The sequence below is a fragment of the Periplaneta americana genome, chromosome 13, assembly GCF_040183065.1.
Source record: "Periplaneta americana isolate PAMFEO1 chromosome 13, P.americana_PAMFEO1_priV1, whole genome shotgun sequence".
In the NCBI taxonomy this organism is placed as follows: domain Eukaryota; kingdom Metazoa; phylum Arthropoda; class Insecta; order Blattodea; family Blattidae; genus Periplaneta; species Periplaneta americana.
The window spans coordinates 61,811,407-61,838,542 of NC_091129.1; the positions used below are offsets into that span (position 1 = coordinate 61,811,407).

The following is a 27,136-nucleotide window of genomic DNA, read 5'->3' on the forward strand; positions in this document are numbered from 1 at the left end:
AGCTTGAGATTTTTATCCGCGGGATTGATTAAGATGTTAGTACAGGAGTCACCACTGGGTGTAGTTTTCACGCCAAGTACCTTTCCTCCGTCTCCTTACTCCAAAGGCTGTCTGTCGCATGTAATCACTGCAGCTCGAGTTTTGGTTACCGCAATAATACAGCTAATGTAGGCCTATACGAGGCATAGATATAGTGGCGTGCCACTGCACCTCTGAAATGTTTGCTTACAAGGCAAACGAGTTCTAAATGTGTTGACGGCGTAGCTACTACTCTAGCATGAACACCAAAAAAAACCTGAATGTACAATTTAGACGAGTCAAGCCGCACGTGCACGATAGGGATGGGGTAGAATACGAAGTGTGATTGTGAGTACGACTAAAGAAAGAGGTGGCATTAATGGAATCCAGTGTGCATCAGGTAGTTTCTTGCGCTCAGACTCTAAATACGAGGGAGTGTCAAAAAGTAACCTTAATAATTGTTTTATTAATTGATATGTTGAAAAGTGATTGTCTGTAGTCTTATTGTAGGGTAAAGTTGCCTAATTCCGTGATACGTTTTTTTTTCACTGAATGTCACGGGATTGGGTATCTTGCTATGAAGTTCACCGATGTCTAAAAAGTAGGCGAAAGATGTAATCTTTCGAAAAAGATGTCTGGCGCTATGGTCGAACGGCAAAGCTTTGATTGACATTCAATTTTAAAAAAGTATCACGGGATTAGGAATATCACGGAAATAGGCAACTTTGCCCTAAATATTCAATTACTAAAACAATTATTAAGGTTACTTTTTGACTCTCCCTCGTACATCGCGTGTTCGATCAACATACTTCTTTCCCTGAATAATTCAGTCTCATTTCTATAGGCCTAATTATTATCCTTACTGTGAGACAAACTGAGGAAGAGACTAGTGAATGCTTTGTGTGGAGTGTAGCATTGTATGGGACAGAAACATGGACATTACGACGAAGTGAAGAGAAGCGAATAGAAGCACTTGTAATGTGGATATGGAGAAGGATAGAGATTGTGAAACGGACAGAGTAAGAAACGAAGCTGTGTTGGAAAGAGTGGATGAAGAAAGAATGATGCTGAAACTGATCAAAAAGAGGAAAAGTAATTGGCTGTGTCACTGGTTGAGGGGAAATTGCCTTCTGAAGGATGCATAGGAAGGAATAGTAAACGGGAGGAGAGTTCGGGGCAGAAGAAGATATCAATGATAGACGACATTAAGATAATTGGATCATATGCGGAGACAAAGAGGGAGGCAGAAAATAGGAAAGACTGGATAATGCTGGGTTTGCAGTGAAAGACCTGTCTTCTCCACACCTGTGGAGTAAAAGGTTAGCACGTCTAGCCGCGAAACCAGGTGGCCCGGGTTCGAATCCCGGTCGGGGCAAGTTACCGGGTTGAGGTTTTTTTCAGAGTTTTCTCTCAACCCAATTTGAGCAAATGCTGGGTAACTTTCGGTGCTGGACTCCGGACTTATTTCACCGGCATTATCACCTTAATCTCATTCAGACACTAAATACAGTAGAACCTCTATTATCCGTGGTAATGAAGGGGGTGGACTGAACGGTTAATCGAAAAAATCAGATAATCCGTACCATAAAAGATGTTTATAACTTAAGTTCATAATGCAGAATTTCGTAATGTCCTTCGTGGTCTTGTATTTAACGTGCTATGTAGTGGATCAGGAGTTCATAAAAAGTTCGGTTGCTAACGACGAGTTCTTAAGGATCAAGGGTTGATGATTCATGGTTGTCTGCGGTAAGATAGGAATACTTGAAGTCTTATTTTGTAGATTTACATACTATAGGCTATACAAGTTATTCTTTTTTTTTTAAATCGCATACAGTTGTAACGCCAATCTCCTATTCTGAAGCAGCACTAACCACAGTTTCTTCTTTCCTAGACCTCTCAATCATTTGTAATATTTTAAAACAAATAAACACAATTCGTTTTCTTTTGACAACTGTGGAAGACATTTTACATAAAAGTTACACATTACGGCCACTCAAATAGTCAGGATAAGGACTGAATTGTACACGAGTTTGTGGAAATTGTTGGAGTAAATTTTTTGGAAGCAAGTAGTGACTATTTTTACAAGTAACTATTTTTGTTGCCGACAGCTAAGCATTTCTATTACATACGTTGTAGTAAGAGTAAAGGCTTGTAATAAACTTTTATAGAATAACTATGTAGAAATATAACTTACAGTACTACATATATTTTTCTGCAGCAAAAAGAAAATAGGAGCTAGAAAAAAGTCTGATAATCCGACAATCGGTTAATAGGGTGATGGATAATCGGGGTTATGCTGTAACCTAAGATGTTGATACAGCGTCGTAAAATAACGCACTAAAAAAAGACCTGCCCTTGGGCAGAACACTATGAATGAAACTAAGATGCATTTCCTATCATTAATTTTATTACTATTATGTTCTTTATTACGCTTTGGTCTTCGTTTGCAGCATTTTGTATTCTCTCTGTGTATTTCTTAGCGACAAAATACCCTTACACACTGTTATAAAGAAATAGACTAGCAAAACTGCCTTTAACATAGCTATATCTACCTCAATATGGCCTACGTTTCATCTTACAATCTCACAGACACGCACAATTTGCACTTGTGATTCTCGACACAAAATGTTACGTAACATGCGACAGAACTACATGTATTGCTTTTATCAGATATAATTTCTCTTCCAAGAAACACCAAAGAAATAAATCACACGCAATGACCTTAATCTCTTGCATTTTATATGCTACTTAATGCTATTGTAATGCCGTTATCTCAGTTCTGTTTCTTCTGCAACTTTTCAGTACTTGTTCATTATAACGAACGCTGAACTTACCTTCACATCAGTATGTATGATTGAAAATTGCAGGATTTTGCTTGTTGACAACGCACACTCAATTATACGCCCCATTCACTATTTTTGTAAGAATGAACTATTACGTACAATAAATGATAGGTAAAAATACTGTGCGCTTTGAAATTGTTAAGTCCTAACGCGCAGTTCACATAAGCTGCGGCAAATTTCTTGTCACATGACGATATATGCTTCTACATAATATGAGGAGCTCATATTCAAAACGTATCTTGTCCACCTGATAACGAAAATGAGTTTCCTGTGTCCATCCATTCTTCAAATATAATTCTACATACAACTGTCATGGTGGGCTTCAGAACGCCCTCTAAACCACTAAAATCTTGCGTTAAAAGTGACTATTGGGATCAAACTGAATCTTGTCCACAGCAAAATTGCGACAAAATACTAGTTCCACCTTTGGAATCAAGAGTCTCATGCTCTATTTGATTCTAATTGCACCAAACATCTTTAGTTTCACAATGTCTCTTGCCTAACTGGTAAGAAATTTTAGACATAAAAACGTTTTTCGTGATTTCCCACAAAGTTATGGGAATGGACAAGGGTCGTTTTGAAATAAGCTCCTCATATGTAACGATTAGTTTAGATTAAATCGATTCATATATCTCTCAAACGTGTCAATGGTTATTAGAGGAGAAAAAAAAATAATATGTACGTAGACTCTCATACTTGTGCTATAAATCGAGTGACTCGTTGCTTATTATAGTAACATTGGAAATATTGAATAAGAAACTGTTATATGCGTGATATAAATCGGGTGATTCATTGCATAGGTATTATAGTAATACAGGAAATATTGAACAGTACACTCGCAAAACACTGAAAATTTACATTAAATTAGGTTAATTAAGATATTAAATGAGAAAAAAATGATCCTGTAAGATTCCGAGCCTGAATCTTTACATGGAAACGAACACACTATATGGTTGCAAGTGTTATGACTAAATATCACAGAAAAATGACCTATAAAATGATCTTAAATTTCTGAAAATATGATATTAATATAAAAAAGACTAAGATTTTATTAATAATAATTGTATTATTATTGTTGTTATTATTATTATTATTATTATTATTATTATTAGTATTATTATTATTATTATTATTATTATTATTATTGAATGTCTCCAAAATCACGTCAGTGCAATTTAAATATTAGGAGGAACTGAATTTCTCAGACATACTTCTTATTCAGCATTGCAGTAAAGAATCATCACCATTCGTATGGTCTTGGGTTTGAAGAATCGTCGGTTACTTTACCTTAGAAATTTTTACGTACTCGCTTGTGAGATACATTATGCTGGCTGCAGGCACTGCGGCTGCAGTATTTGTTCTGATGCGTTAAATTGGGACAAGCAAGTAACATATTATGTGATCAGGAATTAAGATTGTTGCAACCATAAGGGAAATTTCTGTATGACGCAATCGAATTGCGTAAGCAATCTGCACTAGATTCTCTAATACAGGATGATTCAAAAGTCGCGCGACATAGGACATCTCCGTTATTTGTGTAAGTACAAAAAATAGTTTCAAATAAAAGTTTTAGATATTGGTACGTGTAGTTCATGTACAAAATTTAAAGAAAATCGTAAGAGCCATTTTTGAGAAAATTGCAACAAACATGTTCGCGTTTCAAGTAAAGTACCAGTTTGGTTAGGGAAAACGCATCCAAAACTGAGATGTCACATCTCTGGAGCGTACGAAACTTAAATTAGAAATGTGGTTGGGTCGCGCGCCGTAATTAATAAATTGTTGTTTTTTGTGTTGACAGGTGAGTAAGTTGAGAGTCACAATGGCAAACTGAAAGATTTTAGCACTTGAACTTTCACGAACTGTGTAATTGTTCCACATGCACATTAATGGAGTAAGTGTTCAAATTGGTGGCCATTTTGTTGACGGCACATCAATACACGGTTGAGGTAACTGCTCCGCACATTACGTAACACTGCAGGTGTTATTTATGCACATTGTCTCCTGATATTTTCCTGCAGTTCATCCAGTTTTCGGGACCTGTTGCTGTAAATTACAGACTTGAGATGTGTCCAGGGAAAAAAGTCAAGTGGCGTTAATCTGGCGACTTAGGCGGCCATTCCACTGGATCCCTGCGACCGATGCAACGCCCAGGGATAACTTCATTCAGCAATTCGCGGACTGTCAATCTGAAATGCGGTGGTTTCATCCTGCTGAAAGAAAAACCCACGTCTTCTTTCTAGGGGCAGATCATCCAAGTAGGGCAGCCTCGAGATACTATCTGTACAGTGGAGCAGTGAGCTTGTTCTTCAGAAACACGGGAACAATGACAACATCCCCGTGTATGCCACACCACACATTTAATTTTGGGTCAAACTGATTATGAGCCTCTACAGCTATGTGGGGGTTCTCGGTTGCCCAGTACACAGTCCATTCACTGTTCCGTTCAAATGGAAACAGGCCTCATCGCTCCAACAAATATCAGCTTCAAGGTTTGGCTGGTTCGTTCGTCGTTCAAGAAACCACTCACAAAACTGTCATCCCCATGCAGTTCCTGCACGAAGTGCATACGATAGGGATGGAAATGATTGACGGATAGTATCCTGGACACGGACGCTTGACTGGTGTCACATTCTTGCGCCACTTTCCTGGTTGACCGTGATGGACTGACTACCAGCTTAGCTAGTACACTAGCTGCGTTTCCATCCCCTGTTGCTGTACGAGGCCACCCTGAACGTTTTTTGTCGTGGATACTGCCTGCTGTCTTGAACCGTTCCATTAAAAGACCGTGATGTGGGGTAGGTTGATCTGGATGCTGTCTGTGATATTCGTCTGCTTCTTTCCGTAGACTCAGACCTCCCGCATGGATGAGAACCATTTCCACCCTCTCAGGAATCGTGTACATTGTCTGTTGCTACCCGGTTCACTGGTGAAACTAGCACTTACTCACCTGTCTACACAAAAAACACAATTTATTAATTACGGCGCGCGACCCAACCACATTTCTAATTTAAGTTTCGTACGCTCCAGAGATGTGACATCTCAGTTTTGGATGAGTTTTCCCTAACCAAACTGGTACTTTACTTGAAACGCGAACATGTTTGCTGCAATTTTCTCAAAAATGGCTCTTATGATTTGCTTTAAATTTTGCACATGAACTACACGTATTAATATCTAAAACATTTATTTGAAACTATTTTTTGTACTTGCACTAATAACGGAGATGCCCTATGTCGCGCGACTTTTGAATCACCCTGTATACTGTAGATTAGGACTATACCGTAAAAAAACGCCCATTCAACACAGCAGAAAAGAGAAAAAATTCACCAAAAAGTAGCACATTTCCTAAAAAAATTACCAATAGATAATAAAAGACCGAAAAATGCAGAAAAAATGCGAAATAAAAGTAGGCTATATGGGTTCGTGTTGAAATGAAACGAGTTTATATTGCATCCTGCATTGTCTGTGATGTCTGAGAAGAAGATGATATTTCATCAACTTCCGACCCTAGTCATGACCAGTCGCTTTCAGCGCTGGGTACACGCGATGCTTCATTCTTTGACTTAGAAAATGTTATAGCGAAGCAATCTTTTGTCTACCATTTTACAAAGTATCCACATATCTTATGGTGAACAACTCCTCCGCATTTTCAGAGAACCTCCATGTTTGAGCTACTTTTTTTCTTACCGGTTCCCGCATTATTCCTTAATAGTCCCATATTTTCCTTTATCAATCATGAGCCCTAATTTTAATATAATCTAATAATAATAACAATAATAATAATAATAATAATAACACTCGTCAAATATGTTGAAATATAACCTAACATTAATCTAATTATCCGCACCAATCTGTTTCGTTGATCCTGTAACTTCCGGTATAATTGTATGCATGTATGAGTGTAAAGACTTTTATTTTTTTTTCAATTTGCCTAGCAAGAGAAAAAAAATATTTTGCAGCATCCTGTTGACAAATACAGTATAAATAAGTTAAAACTATGGAACCAAGACAAAACAAAGTATCACACTGACAGCTGACAAGCATTCATGTCTCAATCGTGATTTGAGCCACATGGCTTTACATACGTACAGTCTTAATAAAAAAAAAGTTTTGTCGCACAGATACTTTGCAAATCCGAGAAAGGAGGCACTGCGCATGATCAGACATACAACCCTAGATCATATATACCAAGATTTCTCGGCCTTACAAGCTTTGACGGTAACAACTTTTGTCAGGTTTACTATTATGCCATCTAGTTGTTACATAAGGAGTCATGTCATAACTCCCATTTGAATTGCATTGGCGACTGTACTGCCATCTCGTGTTCGTTTACGGCGGACGGGTGGCGATCCTGGCGGTTGTTCTCTTCAAAGTGCTACCGATTTTAACATAGGGGTGAGCAATCTGTTATATAAATGTGATCTGGGATACAACGAAACGAACCTAATTTTATTACTTGAACTTTACCTTCTCTTGTGAACCAGGTCGCTCTTCCTCTGATCATGCGCACTGCCTCCTTTCTCGGTCTTACAAGTATCTATGCAACTAAACTTTTTTTAAAGACTGTACGTATAGGCTACTATATGAAGGCATAGTGCACCAAACATTGGAATTTTTCTTGTTGTATAAAATTCTTGCATAGACTGTAGCTAATTATCTTCTCGGAAGACTACTTAATACAAATTAGACAACTTCAAACGTCACGATAATGTCCTCATGCTTTTAGTCGAAACAAATAACACAGATTGTCACACCTTAAAACTAGTAAAAAATCATTTAGAGCGAGACTTTTATGACTATCTGTATTTCCTACAAAAAAATGAAAGCATAATTATGCCAACAAGAATGAGTTAAACTAGTGTTAGTGTCACGAGAGATCTGCTGTATTTTTCATCTCATTTATTGTATTCCTTTAAACTTTAATCAGCATTATAGCTTTGAAATGTGGAACAAGTCAAACGTTATACAAAAAATAGAACACAGTAAGCACGTTAATTCAATTTACAAACATAAATAATTCTTCAGTTGAGCATGAGGTGTGAGAATGGAGAAATTTTGTTAATTCTGTTCTGAACCTTTTCTATTGTCCGTTCAGAGTTTGAAGATATTTAGGCTATTATACAAAAATAGTGAACTCATTTTATAATAGATAAAACTACGTAAAAGAGTGTAAATATTCATTCAATTTGGAAAATATGACAAATATCACTACTCATATCCACATAATATTAACCTCAAAATCTAACCTTATCATTCCATTGACGAAATTACTGATCTATGGAAAAGGGTCCGCAGTGCTAATAAGTTTGAGAACTACTGGACTATTAGCTGATACAAGTTCTTTTCCACACCGATCATTAGCTTACCGGTTATGGTACTGGAGCTCATGGAAGCGAGGGATGAGATTAGATGAGATGATATGAGATAGCAGGACATAGGATTGGAGACGATTACATTAAAAACTATATCAATAAAAATAAGGAGATTTGAAAAAAAAACTAATAATAATAATATAATCATAATAATAAGAAGAAGAAGAAGAAGAAGAAGAAGAAGAGGAAGAAGAAGAAGAATAGTAATAATGTATTGTGATTAATAGGCTATATACAGGGTAAAACGAAACATATTGCATTCCTTCTCAGATAAGGTTCCCAGAAATACGGCAAACAAAAGAATATAACTTTTTTTCCTTGACTGCTTTTTGGAAAAGAAGTTTTGAATTTAAATTCCATGAAAATATTTAAAAATACCTTTTTTTAAGGCAAGTATAAAGTTGAGTAAACTGTTTGTTAGTGGATTTCATAAAAAGTACAGGTTTTGATTAACCACCAAAACAGGAATTACAAATTTCACTCATTAACAGTAATAATATGCCTAAGGAAAGCCGGCAACGCTGTAGACAGGGTACCTAAAGTGAAATGTTATTACATCCATCTCTCTTTGAGTCAGTGAAGTGGAGTGCGAACAGTAATTTCGCGGTTGCTCGTGTAAAGGGGGTTAAGTCAAATTGTAAGGTATGCAAACTTCTCTCATTTGGTACTGAACAAAACCCCTTTGTCACAAAATAAGGAGTACTGTAACTGCATCAAGGATGGAAGAATGATTTAACACAAGAAAAAAGTAATTGTGGAGGGTTGAAATCTGTACTTTTTCCAGTTTAGCAAAATCATACTTAACCCCCTTTACACGAGCACCCGCGATTTATGCTCTGCAGCGTTGCTATTTGTTACATTTAATTTTTGTCGAAAAAACTCAATAGATTGTTGCTTGAAAATATTTTCCCGTAATGATCTAATCTATAACTGGTGTGAATTACAGTAACATGTTCCCTTCCGTCTTGCATATAGGCTGGCTGCCTTTACGAAGGCTGCACCCGGGACGGGTTGCGTAACTTTACGCAGGCTTTGACCCATTGTGCGTCGTATAGCCTATATGCTATGATGGCCCAAGTCCGACAGGACGGTGGCCTGGTTGAAATTCGTGAATCCGACGCTGACAAGTGGGCCATCCTGCCCGAGCCCTTGATAAGTCCAGATCCCGTTTCGCGAAAGAGTACCTGATAAGTCCCAAGCCCTTCCTATTTATTCAACGCTGACAGGTGGACTATTCTGCCTCAGCTCCTGATAGAGCTCTCTATATGCGACAGATGACCTAGGTGCAATTCGTGAATCCAACGCTGACAGATGGGTCATCCTGCCTCAGCCCCTGATAGAGCCTGCTCCCATCCACATGAGTGGTCTCATAAGCCCCATCGGCCCGAAGCCACAAGCCCTTCTTATATTAGCATCAGAAACCCGTACTATCCCGGGTGGAATTTGTGGTGGATAAAAGGCCGTTATAGGGGCGGTTTTCTCGGGTACTCCCATTTCTATCATCTGTAACAGTAAAAATAGGCTGGGGTGATGTCTAGGAGTAATAAGCGTTTCCAATGCTGTTCTAGATTCTAAGGCCCGTATTCATAGACATTCTTAGCCCGGGCTTCCGGTGGATGATCAGCGAACTAACGTTTTTCGTATTCATATACCAGTGTTAGCGATATGATATGATATGATATGATATGATATGATATGATATGATATGATATGATATGATATGATATGATATGATATGATATGATATGATATGATATGATATGATATGATATGATATGAATCCTGCACAAATAACCAGTCGATAGCCGCGGCTACTTTAGCACGCTCGTAGCGCAGGCTAGCGAAATATCTATGAATAGCACCCTTAGGGATTAGTGCTCTGGGTTCGGAATTGTCAGTTGCCGATGGGGCATGATCTGCAGTGTCCAGAAGGGATGGCCCAACTGTCAGCGTCGGGTTCACAAGTGTCACCCAGACCATCCTTTGAACTCACAGACAATAATCGAATATACAGAGTGTTAAAAAAGTATCCAATATTTTAGGAGGTGCTAGTATGCATAAAAAAAAGAAAATAATGTTTAATAAACATGAGACCTACAACACATACTTTCTGAGATCTGAACACTTGTTCATAGAAGTTGTGCAATGTGACGTCCATTCATGGCAATGCATTCCTTTACCCTTCCGCGTAAGGAATCACGCATTCTTCGAAATTTGTTTTAATACGTTAATAAGAAAGTCCTGATAACGATCCCCAGTTAATCTCTGACCCTATTAACCTATCACCAAGAACGCTGTCCATAAGTTGATTGAGAATCGGTGCTGATGCCTTGTTTCTTCAACTGCATGGGGATTTTCATCAACCTACACATGCTGATTACGAAAATTCAAACACCATCTCTGCTGAACCCCGCTCAAATCCGCAACCAGACTTTTGTTTTCAGTATTCCTTGCGACGTATCATTATTCCATGCCAGGGGTGTCAACTACGGTATGATTATCTAGTAGTCTGCTGCATTGTAGGGCAGAGAAATGCATTACCATGAATGGACGTCACATAGAGTACCTATTTTCTTGTTTTGATTTATACTATCACCTCCTAAAACAGGCATGTCAATTGATGCCCACAGGAGCAAGCGCGCGCTTTAGAGCCCAGGATAGCCTGAGCGCTTTACAGCGAAAAGGAAAGAGACAGACGAAAGAGGTGGTATATGCCGCTTGGTCGAGCTATATTCAGGGATGGCCAGCACTGATTCAATAGATCAAGGGAAGAGAACTTATTAAAACTGTATCCATGTTAATTTTTAGATTTGCCTGAGAAGTATAAGTACATTATAAGAATGTAAGTTTTAATTTTAATGCTCATTTTTCACAAGTTTGATTTTTTTATTCAAAAGAAATATTTTCTCAACTTTTCGTATAGAAAAGTGAAATTTTCAGGTATAGGCCTATTTATTTAGTAGCCTTACAGAATGTTTTCGTAAATCTAATATACCGTATATACGTATTACTGAAGATAGTGTATTGAAAATTTTGGAAATATTCGCATGGAAATTGTTTGTAAGGAAATGAATTAACAAAGCAACTACTGTTACACCATAAGTAAAAGATACGTGCCCATGTGTTGTAAAAATGTCAGCTCTATAGCTTCAGCAGATTTCGAGAAAATAATTTAATATTCTGATGATAGGAAGTTGCTCACAAATATCACCTTAAAAGCATAATGCGATATGAGTTTTGTTATGTAAAAAACAGATACAGTACCTAGGTAACTTTGCTTTGTACTGTAATATTGTTTTGATTAGTTTATTGATTATTTTGTAAGGCTAAAGATACCATCAATATACTCGTAAATTCCAACTTATCATGTCATACTCAATCTCTTTCTTCGGAATATCACTTTCTTCATGAATGATGTGTTTCATCCACTTAATACAGTATAATATTATACTACTATGGAATTTAAGTGAATATTCCTTCTTAACTCTCTATTATGTTATTAAGATTTAAAACACAAGTGCAATATTAAGAAATCAGTGTTAGTACTTTTGTTTTACAGACAATATAGATAATATTAAACAGAAAGAAGCCATATAAAATAACGACATAAAATTTCACGTTCCGTTTGAAGTTTGTGCACCACTGTTTTCTTAATCCAACAGGTTGCGTATTCATATACACAACCCTTCCTCTTTCCATACTTAGCGCTTGCTGCCCGCGCACGACGTCAAGGTCAGAAAAATGCGCTTGCTTTGACATCACTGTCCTAAAATATTGGATACTTTTTAACACCCTGTAGAGTATACCGTGAGCCTAAACGGTCTAACTGCAGCGATCCATCCCGGACCCAACCCTCGTCGTCAAATCAATCAACTGAGTCCTCAGGATATGAGTTGTGTGACATTTTGTTCTTATTTTGTAAAGAGAAATGTATGTGAATTTAGATTCATTCTGTACGCACAATGAACCAATATAAGTCGAAGTCCGGCTCTAGAAAAGCCAAACCAAACTAAACCATTCTCTTTTAATATTTTTCTTTTTTATGTTAGGCCTACTATAGACTTGTAAAATTAATGAGAATAACCTTGGGAAGTGGGAAGATTGTGCATCCTATCCGGATTCGAACCCTGAGACCTTTTAGTGCAAAGTACGCCGACTGTTGTAGACACAGCACGTCGCTCGTGGTCATGACCTCCACGCCGCCGTACGCCAGCAGCTGCGGCAGTGAGGCACCCACGTGACTCTCATTGACTATCTGGCGCTCAATGGGGGGCACGCAGCAGTCGCCCGGAACCCGTCGCAGTGACCGGTAGGTCGACGCGTTGATCTCGTTTCGCGAGCAGAGCGACCGCGCTATCGGACAAGGCCGGCCTGCGAGACGCCACCTGCAATAGCAAGTTCGAGCTTTGGAAATCCTCACGCACAGCGAAGATGTGCGAATATACGTGCAACACATTTGGATACCTATCATGTTAATGCCTCGACTCCGAAGCTGATTTACTTCTCAAGAAAAGTGTGAGCTCTTGTTTTTATTCATTTATATTCTACAGTAGCATTTCATTGTTTGTGTTCTTTTTATTTATGCCTACAATACATATAGTCCCATGGGAACTTATTATAAGGTATGTTATTTTTATCTTCAAAATACATAAACATTGTTTTTGTATATTTTCCCTTGAAAACTCCTTTGAGAACTTCGCATACAGCATTTATATATTATCTACATGTTTTATAGAAATATTATTTTGTCTTTATATTTCCACAGCGGTTTATAAAAACAGTACTTGTCTTTTTACTCTGTATGTTACCATTAGAGAGTGATCACACATTTCGAAATTTGGACTATGTATTCATAGGTTATAATAAATGTTTATGCAAGTATAATATTACTTTCTTATTAATACAAAAATAAATAAAAACAACTTTCCGATAAATTAACTCCCGAAAAATAAAAACTGAATATACGTTACTTAATGGAGGGTTGCACCTTTCACTAGTATAATTTTATTATATTTTAAATTTTTTCTCGGAATATATGAATCATTTTAAAATAAAGATTGGTATAGGCTATCTGTACATCACTATGCAATTTTAATGTTCTTGAACACCTAATGTGTTTTCTTAATTATGAAAATTTGTGGAATATTTTGTTCCCCCGAACAGTGTTTACATGATAACTCAATAAGTACTTGAGGTAGTTATGAAACTTTGCATGAATAGTTCTCCCAAATGAACAATATACACTAAAATATTTAATGTAGAATATATAGTTTTTAAATATTTTTCAAATTATTTATGGAAAATTTAGTATGAAATTAAAAAAAAAAAAATTTGAACTGACATGTTAGATAGTTTACAGTTTGTTACAGATATGTTTATTAAAATATCTCAAAACAGGAATTGCATAAAAATTTTAAAAATATTTGAGTGATTTATCATATAAAGATTGCCCATTTGAATAAAGTACTACATGAATTTTCATATTTAAAAAAGTAACTATTAGGTTTTCGAAAAACATTGAAATTTCTTAGTGATGTGTAAGATACTGTGTAATAAGCATGTCAGTTTTTATTTCCAAGAACCTATAGGATCCGAGGAAAATAATGTTAAAATATAGTACAATTATACTAGCGAAAGATATACCTCCCCCTCTTAATTTCAGTTCCATATTTTTATGTCAGAATAAGTACTTCTATTCATGTACAACGTTTCTAGAAACTTAAACATAATACAATAATTCAAACCATTTCACCTTGTGAAGGCTAACAAGTGACAGCATGTCTTGATATAAGTACAGGACGTAGTAAGAAGAGCTTGTGTTTAGTACTGAAATTGCATTTCTTGCGGAAACTTCAGTGTTGTACGATAGCGACAACGATTTAAAGAGAAAAAAATTCAGCAGAAGCATTTATCAGAGTTATAGGAAACTTATTTGATGTGTGCGTAAAAGAAAAAAAAAGTTACCGTTATTTTGTCACAAAATAATGTATAGGCCTATGGTTATACATACAAATGCAAAAAGGAAAACTGGTTATTACTTCATGGTACGCCAATTAATCATTACTGATTTTTAAGACGTAGTAACTGAAGTATTGCTCTTTAGCACAGAATATTACTTTGTTATTGTTGAAGGAGAAAATAATTCATGATAAGGAATGTCAGCAGTTTACTGTTGAAGATTAAGAACTATATCTTAAGAATTTACTGCTGATTCAAGCAAGACAAAGGAATGGCTGGACCGATGCATGCTTACTCAGTTACTCGTCGCATTATCTTAGTTACCTCGGGACTCTTCCCATGTGTTTGTGCTGTGAGACATTCCACGAACTGTGCTAGTTTGGAGAGGACTGCCTATCACATGTGCACGTTTACACTGTTGTGGTGATCTGTGGCGTCATTTCCGGTAACTGGAGTACAGGATAACGGTGAGTAGCAGTGACGAACTACCATTCAGTATTTACTTCTATTCCTGTCTCAAATCCACTATTAAACCGCAATAATTTTAATTGCGAGTATTCAAATCGTTCGAATGATGTAGAATAATTCGGCCAAAACTAACACTAACAAAACATGTAAATGCCTTCCATTACTAAGAAGACCAGCCTCGATTCTTTGCTCGAAAGACATTACCGGTGACCAAGCTGGGTATCGCGATTACATCGTGTAATCAAAGACATTCATACTAGTAAGGGGAGTTTCCTGTACATTGCTCTCTGTCTCGCTCACGTACTGAAGGTAAGCAATGTCAGTACCATGTCTCTCTACAAACCCTCTGTCTCTACGAGCAGGAACAGAAGGTTTCGTACAGAATGAGAAAACGAATTTATTCGCTGTTCTGTCGGAGAAAATGTAATATGTTGCTCTGCCCGACGGTTCAATTAATAATAGTATATAGAAGCGACATTAGAGGGCATTACTCTGAATACACAGGTATAACATGTATGTATGTGTATGTATTTATTCACACTGCAGTGGATATATACCCGGTGGCAGTGGTAACTAATTACACTCAATAATGACAATAATAAACTTATTAATTAAAAATACAATTAATAATAATACTAATAATTAATACTAACAATAACAGGGAATATACTCAATTAAATGAAACGATCACTTAAAATAACATTTGAAATAAATCTAATTTGTATCTTAAAACTAAGATCGAACTAAAACTCACGAGTATGATATGTTCATATCTGCACAAGTACCTTTCAAATTACACTCATTTCGCTGTCAACTCACTCACTGCAATGGAACTACGACACATTTCACTGATTCTATTCTGATTTCACTAACACTTCAAAAACATTTCACTGTTCAAATACTATGCACTGCCACTATAAACTATAAAGCTTCATTGACAGGAACACGTTTCACTTACACAGCACACTTCACTGACACGACATACTTCTTCACTGATACAACACACTTCACTGACAACATAATTCTTCACTAATACAACACTTCAATAACAACATATCATTTACACCCTTTAAATACTGTGTATAATTACCGTCTATTAGTAAGGGCGTTAAGCCTATTTTTAAATACATTTTTGGTTGTTGGTAAAGCCTTTAGTAAGTCTGCAGGTAAAGCATTCCAGTCCCTGATAGTACGATTGAGAAAAGAAAACTTTCCAGTCTCCGTCCTCTGCTTTCTTTCTCTCAATTTGTATGAGTGGTCGTTCCTTGACGAGTAATTTGCCGGCTGCAACCTATTTTTTATTTCTCTCCAGGCAGGCTCACCTCTGTATGTTTTGAACAGTGCGCATAATCGAATTCGCGTTCTCCTGTCTGTGAGTGTGTCCCATTTTAATGGTGAATTTTTCCGACAACACTTAAGAGCCCGTTTTTGAATCTTTTCCAGTGTCTTAATATGTTCTAATCTGTAAGGATCCCAACATGCAGCACCATATTCCATTACTGGACGTACTAGTGATTTATATGCAATCTCTTTGGATTTATCAGAACCTTTTCTTAGTACGGTACCCTCATCACAAAGTGTAACGCTGTCCATGCTTTTCCCGCTGTGTCTGTAACGTGTTCCCCCCAGCCGAGATCGCTGCTAAATGTTATTCCGATGTATTTACATTTGTTAACTTCCGGAATGGTTTCACCCCCTAACGTATACTGTACGGGCTGATGGCTTTGCTCTTTAGAGAATTTATTTTCATTTTGTTGGCTATTGCCCAATCGTTTATTCTATTGAGGTCATTCTGGAGAAGAGTAGTATCTTCATGGCTTTTTATTTCCCTGTATACCATACAATCATCCGCGAATAAGCGAACCCTAGACAAGATGATATTATTATTATTATTATTATTATTATTATTATTATTATTATTATTATTATTATTATCAGCAAGTATTATCAAATTCTTATATACGTGCCTCAATATGTAGACCTACATCTTCCCTTGAATGATAAAATAATTACTACGCTATAACTCCATTCTAATTTCTTTTTTTAATATTTTGATGACTGTTATCAGTTATTTACTAGTTATTGATTAATAATAATAATAATAATAATAATAATAATAATAATAATAAATAATAATAATAACACTGATAGTTTTATCAGTAGCAGTAGTAGTAGTAGTAGTAGTAGTAGTAGTAGTAGTAGTAGTAGTAGTAGTAGTAGTAGTAGTAGTAGTAGTAGTAGTAGTAGTAGCAGCAGCAGCAGCAGTATAGAGAAACTGAATGTTACATGCTAGTGTAGTAATGAAGTGAGCTATTAAACTCAAAGAACTGAAATAAGCTTCAATAATCGTCATGAAGAGAAAGATGACATAAATAAATGTAAGGAAGCCAGCTATCTAGTGGCGAACGAAATAGCTCGTTCTCTTAAGCCTTCCAACGAAGGACAGTTTTATAAAACCGTATTGATCAAGGAGGCTGAAATAATTAATTTTTCCAATGAAAGTTGTTAATTAATTTTGAAAAAACTGCGCATTCATCGACAAAATATCCGGAAGAGAATTCAGGAAATTTCTGGTTGTGTTAATTGTGAAACAGTTTTAAAAAAACTCTTCCAGCTTTTTTTACCCATATCTAGTCTGTAGAATGAGAACCTAAAAGATCTCTTGCAAAACAAAGAATCTTCAGATTGTAGCCCGAATGTCGCAGAAACTCAGATCACGCATTCTGAGTAAATTCCTCAATGTTGTATGCAGCTCATAAGGATTAATCTTACTTGATTAGAATTGTAGTCATACTATTCTATAGGCATAACTTAAATACGTCGATACCCTGTTACATATTCACCCTGTGAGGACAAGCCAAAGAACGTGTGTAATTCTACGCCAGCGCCACATTCGCCTCCGCGAAACCTCTATGATTGGTGTGTGAAACAACCCACTCACTCACCTCAATTTTGCGTGCTCCCATGCAAACAAAATTGTTTGAAACTTTATCAGAAATTTAACACGGTTTCCCGGAAATCCACACGTCCGCCACACAAGTATGGCTCGGCACGCCTCTCCTTCTTTCATACCTGCAGCATTTGATCTCAGCAGGGCTTGCTCGCGATAAGCTCGCATAGCTGAGATATCGTAAAAAGTGCCACTTAAACGACAATATGTCGTAAAGCGACAAATATTTCTATAACAGTAGCCGGGATTTGCGCATACGCGGAGAGTCGACATGTTGGAATTTTATTTACATGGTCTCGTTGTTATGAGTAACGTCTACGCTTTGAATTACAAGTACAGTTTGCTGCAAGAGTAAAGAGAATGACATAAAACTAATCAGAGGCGGCTCTAGAAATGCTGAAGACGGACAGACCAAAAATATATCTGTATTCTGCTATTAACACTTCGGAAAATAGGCGGAGATACGGGGAGTATGGAGAGCTACACCAGGTCAAAGTGATAGTCCAGCGCCGTGGCGTCGTGGTCTAAGGCATTCTGCCTTAGGACTCGCGTTACGGAATGCGCGCTGGTTCGAGTCCTCATGGGGGAAGAAATTTTCTCATGAAATTTCGGGCAGTGTATGGGACCGGTGCCCACCCAGCATCGTGATGCACTTGGGGAGCTGCGATAGGTAGCGAAAATCCGGTTTCGCAAACCATCTATAAAGACTGAGGGGATCATCGTGCTAACCACACGATACTTCCATTCTGGTTGGATGATCGTCCACCTCTGCTTCGGCATGTAGACATGAGGCCAGCAGCTGCTGGTCGGTCTTGGCCCTTCATGGGCTGTAGTGCCATGGATTTACTTTACTAGGCCAAAGTGATATATGCTACTGTCTGTCTAGCACAGGGTTGCCATATTTTAGATCTACCCAGGAAGGACATCATTTTCTCATCATGTACAGTACATACGTTTCGTCTTAAAAGAAAGAGTTATATGAATATGGGCAGAGTTGACATTTTCATGACTGCACAAAAAAAATGAACAAAATATTATTCCTTTATATGCAGTTGAAGAAACTAATATGAAGCTCAGAATTGCAACTTTAATAAAATGATATTGTAGATACAGATTTTCAAGTACCCAAATAATATTTATCTGGCTATAAGTTACATCACTTTTCTCTGGCGTCTTTCTGTGGCAAAAATATGTCACATTATTAACTTAATGACTTAAGTAATAGTTCTGTCTCATAGATTTCCCCGGCTGTTTATAATTAATTGTAAAGCACAAATTCCAAAAGATGGCATCACATGTGACAAAATATTTAAATATCAATATTTATTAATTGATTACAGTGGCATACAATTTATTGATATCTAAATTCATATTTATTTTGTGCTTTAGCATATTACTGCTCCAAACCCGTCGTTTAGCATAGGTACAGTATACATTTTCAGAATATATATATCACTGAAATATAGCATTTTTAGCAATCTTTTTCCCATTCTCTGTGCCGTGCATTTTTGACGAACGTCTCTTTTTAAATGTTTAGAAATATCGTATTCATAACTGAATTCGCTGTCAAAAACCTTTCACTTACCAAAATATTATTTCTTTAAAGTGCAAACCTCTTAGTTAAGAAAATTAATTTAAATTCAGTGTAATTATTTAGACCTAGAAGAAAATAGTTACTGTGTAACGATAAAATTATGCAAGTGTTGTTAGATTTCTAAAGGAGGAACATTTTACGTCCCGCCTCGAATCGAAGCGGGACTCGGGATTTTTATATGAAAATCGGGACATGTCCCGCCAAATCGGAACATCTGGCAACCCTGGTCTAGCATTAGACACGAAGAAAGCATAATTCTGAGGAATTTATAATAGGTTTATTTGCAAATTAATATACAATATACGTGTACATAAACATTTTGTTTCTAAATATAGGCACTCATTATGCAATTTACGGTATGGGTAAGAAAGAATTGGGACAAGCCTGGAACATTTCCTAGCTAAAGTTCATTCACTTTCACTCCATGTGACAGTAAGTTCGCAGATATCCGTTCCTTTGTTGTTACAAGTATAGAACAAAGTGGAAGTAAAGATATCAGTAATAATGAAGACTCTGCTAATACTGTTGATGATAGTGTAAGTGTTTATGCATCTCCTATTACTGCGGGTGATGGCATTCAGCCTTTAAGGCCAATTCACACGGGGATAGTTAACAGGACTCAAGTGCTTGAAGCAACTCGACTTTCCCCGTGTGATATGGTCGAGACAGTCAAGTTGTTACTTGGCGGTCAAGCAGAATTTGAGTTGACTCGTCAACTTTTGTGTCCACTTTCCCGTCACGTAATCAATTTGACTCCACCACTTTCCTCGTGTGAATGCCAACTTGTAGCAACTTGCAAGCAGATATTGTGGATAGTGTGCGTGTATGGTTTGTTTAAATTAATAGCTAATTAATTTAGGTATCGAAATTTGAGATTAATTTAACTTTCATCCCCACATTTTAACAGTGACTAATTCTGCTTACAAATCACTTGGTAATTCGAAATTATTCAAGCAAACACCTGTTTTTAGGTTTCTACACCTGGGTAAAAGCAAGTGGAATATGCTACAATAATTATTTGGAATCCTCGTTGGAAAAACAACGTTCATTCTATCAAGTTGATACAGAATAAATTTCTTAGGTTCCTATAGGCCTATCAAAACCTTGTTCATTCCAGTTCCCAACTAGATTATTGAGATGACATTTTTGTTTCCACACGCTCAATGACTCAAGAACGACTTACTTGATATTTCTCAGAAAAATATGAACAAAAATAATACTGACTCAAACTAATTCCATTTTATATCCCTCCAAATATACTGTATATAGAAGAAATTTGGTATTTAATATCTCTAAATCGAGACAAATATCAAAACTTTTCTCTTGTTTTGGCCCTTCAATTTATTATGGATTTATTAAATTCCTGATTTTTCAATCATAATAAGCAACATCTCTCACATGTTTTCATTTTTTATATTTCTGTTGCTAATGAGTTGCATATATTAGTACCTACTTTATAAACTGCTGTCCATATTAATCATTATTAATAATTATAAATTTAATTTATGTGAAGAAGGTGCTTTGATGGGCATCTAGCCTATGTACCTACTTTCCCAGAAGTCATAATAAATAACTATATAGACCCTATTTTTAGAAGTGCATGACATGTAGGCCTACGAACTTCCGTGAAATATACGGCACGAGAAAACTTCAATAACAATACAGATTAAAATTAAACAAGAGGCAATTATTTCAGAAACTTGTTACGAAACTTAAGGAACAAGGTGTCCAAAACATTAATGTGGAAGTGGTTCGCAAAAAGGTAAAAAAAAAAGCTTAAAACAGTGTACTTTTAAACATACAACATTCAGCGCGCGTTTTTACGTGTGGAACATGGTTTCAAGTTTAGTGTCTCCGTGTGATCACAAATATGGCGTCAAGTTTAGAGGCTTCAAGCACTTGACTCCTGTAAACTATCCCCGCGTGAATCAGGCTATAGCTACACAGTAACCAAATAAGTGATAACAAATGAAGAAGTGAACAAATATGATGCATCCTACAGAATAAGTGATAGCACAGCTCTTTAGTTCACACAACGATCTTAGAATCTCGTTAACAAAAATCGATATTATTTATTTTATACAGAGTGCACCGTGAGTAATGTTATTCATTTCAGTGGGTTATTCTTTGAGATATTTCAAACAAAAAAAATTAATACAGTTTTGCTCGTTTTTGCTTCCTTTTAGAGACCAAAATTGTTTTATATGAAACATTTCATATCGTGTTCTGGGAAAGCCATTGATTTTTTTTTCCGAAGAGTTTTGGACAAAGTGGCAAAAAAGTTCTCCGTATCATAGAAGTATTTTACACATCTCTTAATCTTCAACGCTACTAGGAAGCTGAAGACACCCTATTTGAATTCTGTCTCCTGAATTCTTCCGGTGTTGTGTGTGCTAATTATGATTCTGTTGGCACGCGAGGCATTACTCAGACAGTTAAGGTATGCAAAAGATGTCAGATATGAAATATGGCGGACATCGCATCAATCTATTTAAGGCAAAGATTGTAAGACGCGTGACTTATTAACATTTGGTTTAATATTTTTACTTTTGTTTCGACAGTTGACGTCTTTCTGTCCTTGAAATTAATTACACTCATTTCATAGGCAGGTCCCGTAGGTGCCGGTGTTTGTAGTGAACAATTATCAAGTCTTTCCACAGTCGTAAGTCGTCTCAACTGTCATAGTTGTCAGACGTAACGTGTCTCAAATTGTTACATTGTTTCATCACATCTTCCGGTATTTCAGTCTCCTTGACCTCATCTTGGGACCGAGATGTTCTCTGAGTTCTGCCTGTATAATAGTATTCACAGGGCTTAAAAATGCAAATAATAGAAAATTGGAGAATTAATTTCTCCTAAATTAAATTTCGCGTTCTGTTAAATGCTGTACCAGAAATCAGTGGCGGTTCCTCGGGGGAAGGAAAGGAGGAACGTCCTCCTCACATTTTTCTTCCTTTGAAAGTAAATACCAAATAAAATATGTGCCTTGAAATTCGAGGAAGATTCGATAATTTTTAAGTTCACAACTATCAGAAAACCTCGGTTGATGAGTTTTAAACGACGCGTGCTCATGTGCTACGCGAAAACTGTGAGAAGGATGCGAAATTGTTTGTGTTTCCTCCTTTACTGCAGTTAACACACACAGAGCAGTGTATATGGGAGAGTACCGCTTCTTTTGATCCGATAAATGCCGACGCGGCGGCCATATTTACTCCTGCGGAGACTCGGTACACCGCAAGACTTGCGTAGGAACACAGGTTTCTAGTGTGATATTCCATTGCTATCTTGAAGAATGCCGTGTTGTTGTGCAGTTAATCAATGTGTAATCAATTGCCGTTGTACAAAATTAGCATTAAGCCACAAACAAGAGGATGAATATACTTCAATGATCAATTTTCTCAAGGACAATATTTTCACTGCGGGCTAAAGCAAGGTGATGTACTATTACCTTTACTTTTTAACATCGCTCTAGAATATCCCATTAGGAAAGTTCAGGATAACAGAAAGGTTTTGGAATTGAACGGGTTACAGCTTATTGTCTATGAGGGTGACATGAATATATTAGGAGAAAATACACAAACTATTAGAGAAAACATGGGAACTTTACTTGAAGCAAGTAAAGCGATAGGTTTGGAAGTAAATCCCGAAAAGACCAAGTATAAGATTATGTCTCGTGACCAGAATACTATATGAAATGGAAATACAAAAACTAGAAATTTATCCTTCAAAGATATAGAAAAATTAATATATTTGGAGGAACAGTAACAAATATAAATGATACTCGGGAGGAAATTAAACGCAGAATAAATACCGTATGGGAAATGCCTGTTATTATTCGGTTGAGAAGATTTTGTCATCTGGTCTATCAAAAAATCTGAAAATTAGTATTTATAAAAGTTATATTACCGGTTGTTCTGTATGGTTGTGAAACTTGGACTCTTACTTTGAGAGAGGAACAGAGGTTAAGAGTGTTTGAGAATAAGGTAATTAGGAAAATATTTGGGGCTAAGAGGGATGAAGTTACAGGAGAATGGAGAAAGTTACACAACGCAGAACTGCACGCATTGTATCCTTCACTTGACATAATTAGGAACATTAGACATTTGAGATGGCAGGGCATGTAGTACGTTTGGGCGAATCCAGAAATGCATATAGAGTGTTATTGGGAAGCCGGAGGGAAAAAGACCTTTTGAAAAGGCCGAGACGTAGATGGGAGGATAATATTAAAATGGATCTGAGATAGGTGGGATATGATAGTAGAGACTGGATTAATCTTGCTCAAGATAGGGACCGATGGCGGGCTTATGTGAGGGCGGCAATGAACCTCCGGGTTCCTTGAAAGCCTTAAATAAGTATAATGATATAATATTTATAATTGAAAATATCAAGGTGGGCAAAAGCGGACGTTGGAAACTATTCCAAACTAGTATAATACGGGTAATAAAAACAGTTCTTGATTTTCAAGAGAGTTGTCTTAATAAAGGGAACTTCAAATATCTTATGCTAGGTAGATGCACAACATGTATGATATCGCCTTTAATCACCATCGTTCTAGCATTACTGCTTACGCTTCTGTGCCGAGGAAGGAGTAAATATGGCCGCCGCCGTTGAGAATGCGGTACTCTCTAATATACACTGCTCTGAAAATACACAGAGTCCGTGGATATCCAGAGTAGCGCAATCACCGAGTCGGCCGCCATTGTTAGTCCTTTTCATCACGCTAGGGATAGGGATATTTAAAGTAAAACTCAGATATTTTTAATTTGAAGGGCAAAAACGTCTAAAGGATCTTCTTACATTATAGAACATTATTATCAGTCAACATACTAATGTAAAAAAACTTCATTTAATAATTATAATAGCATAAATATACATTTAAGTGTTCAATACACTCCTTCATAAACATCACAGTTATAGGTATTACAACAACAAGAACTTAATAAATTACAAGTAACAAATGAAAACAACAATGTTGCAAATAAAATAACAAAAAATCTAAACATTTCCAACTGCATTCCTCGTGCAACTCTCCGGCTTCCGCATATAAGGGGACACTATACTGAAATTTCTCGAAGTTTATTAGTTTTAAGAGTTCACAACAGTGAAATCAATAACTACCATACTTACGAAGCTGATTCACCAAATTTTGATCACTTGTATATCTGCTTAATAGTGACAAGTGTACAAAATTGCATCCGCCTATGATACGTGGTTTGCATTTTATTAATCATTTTATTAAAATATTGATCCGCTTTATATAAAAAGTCGCTTGCAATACAATTGACATTATTCTTAAGTGATTTTCACTTATATGGCTCCTTACATACATGAAATCAAAGCTTATTATAAGGTTTTGCTGTAAAATTAATAAGTAAATTACTAGAATTTTTTATTATAAAAATAAAAAAAATTAATAGTCATAAAAATTCCTAGTAATTTACCCATTCGCTGTACAGAAAATTCCAATAGTAATGTTTGTTCCAATGTATATAAAGAATCTTATAAGTGAACATCAATGAAAAATAATGTAAATTGTAACGCAAGGGACATTTTGCATTAAGCAATACACTATATAATTAAGTTATTAATAAAGTGCAATCCACTTATCATAGAGAGAGAGAGAGAGAGAGAGACGAAATTTTGTACATGTGTTGTTATCAACCAGATATACTAGTGATAAACATTTTGTGAGTTTAGCTTTAAAAATATGGAAGTTAGTAATTTCAGTATAATGTCCCCAAGGATACACTGATGTGAGATTTTGTCATTTTTGGTAAAAAAAATCGTTTCTTTGTTTTTATCTTTAAAAATTCATTTATGATCTAAAGATGCCCTCTGCCAATTTTCATGACCATACGACCGGTCTATCAGCTGTTTAGGGTCACATTTTTAAACGGCTGCGGGCTCTGATTGTTAATTTAAATTCTCCGTCCACGACCTCCACTCTGAATTCTGCGACCATTTTGGAAATTACGCTATATTTCATACATTATTTATTATAGTCTATTAGATTTCCGATTGAGCCAGTGTAGCTTCTCGACTTCTCGAAATATTTCTTCATAGAATCCAACAGGTGTTAGACCTACTTCAAAGGCTGCTTTCCTTTAAAAGATATTCAGTTACAAAGGAGAGCACAGCTCTTATCTAAAGGAAAATTACGCTTGTTGCTAGTAGCCATAACAACATGTTTTCCATGCTTGGTTTTTGTTCGTGATACAAGAAATATTTGCAAGTTTCTAACTGTTTTATTGTCATTGTTATAATAGTGTCTACAGTCCATAGTGATTTGTAAATAATATTTATCTATTATAGTGTTTTCATAAGATTACATAATTTCTTTAGTCATCTTTATTTACTAGTGTAGGTTAGGTGTGCACAGCGTGGTAGTGTATATAAGAATAAGTTCTGTATATAATATGCTAGTTCTATATGTTTCAAAATGCCTAGAAAATAAAAAAGACAGAGACCTGGTTCATTATTATTATCCCAAATTTTTGAAGTCAATTTTCTCCACTTTAATTTTCTGTAAATTTTGCATTGCTAAAAATGCTACTCTTTTTACAGATTCTGTACTACATGTATGATTTTTTGTAGAGGTTTTTGAATATGTTCTTAACAAAACTTACTATCAGTATTATACCTAACACTCATTTTTTGTTGTTGTTGTAGTTTAGTCAACTGTCCGAAGACAGGTTTGAACCTCATAAGTACCACCAATAAGGCAAAACTCATGAAACAATTAGGCCAGGAGATAATGGGGTAGGAGGCAAGTTTCTTTCCCCCCTCCAATGCATACTTCGCCGATTAGCTACATATTCCACTAATCAGACTTCAGATGCTTACAAACAATTGTCCTTCCTCTGATACATATCGTCAAGTGAGATGTACTGCTTGATTATATATATATATGCATATCAGCAGGAAGAGGTATTTTTTAATATTAATTTCTTTAAGCTCGAGTTGAATTTTTTCTGTTTTTACACTTTTAGTGCATTAAATATTTTTAATTATTTTGTAGTAAAATAAAAAGGAAAATTGTATATTAAGTTTCGTTTCTGAAGGTCTGACACGTATGTAGACAAGAATTCTGGCCAAAATAGTAGCAATTTTTGAAAACCTAAATTTGCACAATTTAAAATTACAAAAAGTACAAAATTTCATAGATCTATTTAGAATAGTTTAGAAAATTGAAATTTCACATCAGTCTAACCTTAGTAGGGTTTCTAGTTTCTACGGTCTTTGTATTTTCTAATCGAGCCAAACAATACACTCTTGTCTCAAGAATGAATTCAGAACTTCACAAATATATTATGTCATTCTTGCAAATAGCAAATAGGATTAAATTCAGAAATGCTTGATTTGAAAGAGAGAAGATGGTAAAAATTTGACAATAATCCTAATTGGTACGTGATTTTCATTTGTTTTATGTAGAAATATCATTGCTGAAACAACTTAAATTCTAGATTAGTTTTATAAAATTATTTTGGGTCCCAAATTTTGAAAAAATAAATATCAAAATACAGTCATTCATTACTCTCACAATGTATGCTCGCTTAGGTAGCGGATCGTTCCTTTTTATATTTATAGTCACTTCTTTCCTTTTTCCTTATTTCTTTCACCTTGTCACAGAGAAAACAAATGTGCACTTATTTCAGTTCTCTGTGAACAGTTCTGAACACAGCAGCATTGCATTTCTTCGCACTTAAATTACATTCTTTCCCTATACAACTGTATACTGCATAGCGCGCGCTGGACTAACAATGGCGGATTTGTCGGCATTTGCCGGCTCAAACGATTGCGGTACTCTGGATATCCACGGACTCTGAAAATACACAGACAACAGCGCACTAGCGGCCAGAAAAAGAAGCAGAGTTTTAAAGCAAGTAAATGAACGGATAGCGAGGAGATCCTTCTCTGATTCTGAGGATGGCAGGAA

The 27,136-nt window shown here is 36.1% G+C and overlaps 1 protein-coding gene across 3 annotated transcripts in view; it reads left to right on the top strand.

Annotated features, from left to right (window-relative positions):
- Positions 1-27,136, top strand: part of LOC138711999 (probable G-protein coupled receptor No18) — a 1,860,709-nt gene that overhangs the window by 1,624,942 nt on the left and 208,631 nt on the right. Inside the window, exon 1 of one of the 3 annotated variants that reach the window (XM_069843353.1) lies at positions 12,506-12,743. The exons of 1 other annotated variant lie outside the window; for it this stretch is intronic. The gene's annotated coding sequence lies outside the window, so the exon portion shown is untranslated. Of the gene's footprint in view, positions 1-12,505; positions 12,744-13,811; positions 14,656-27,136 lie in introns of those variants that run through there. One more of the 3 variants, XM_069843352.1, reaches the window with a different exon arrangement.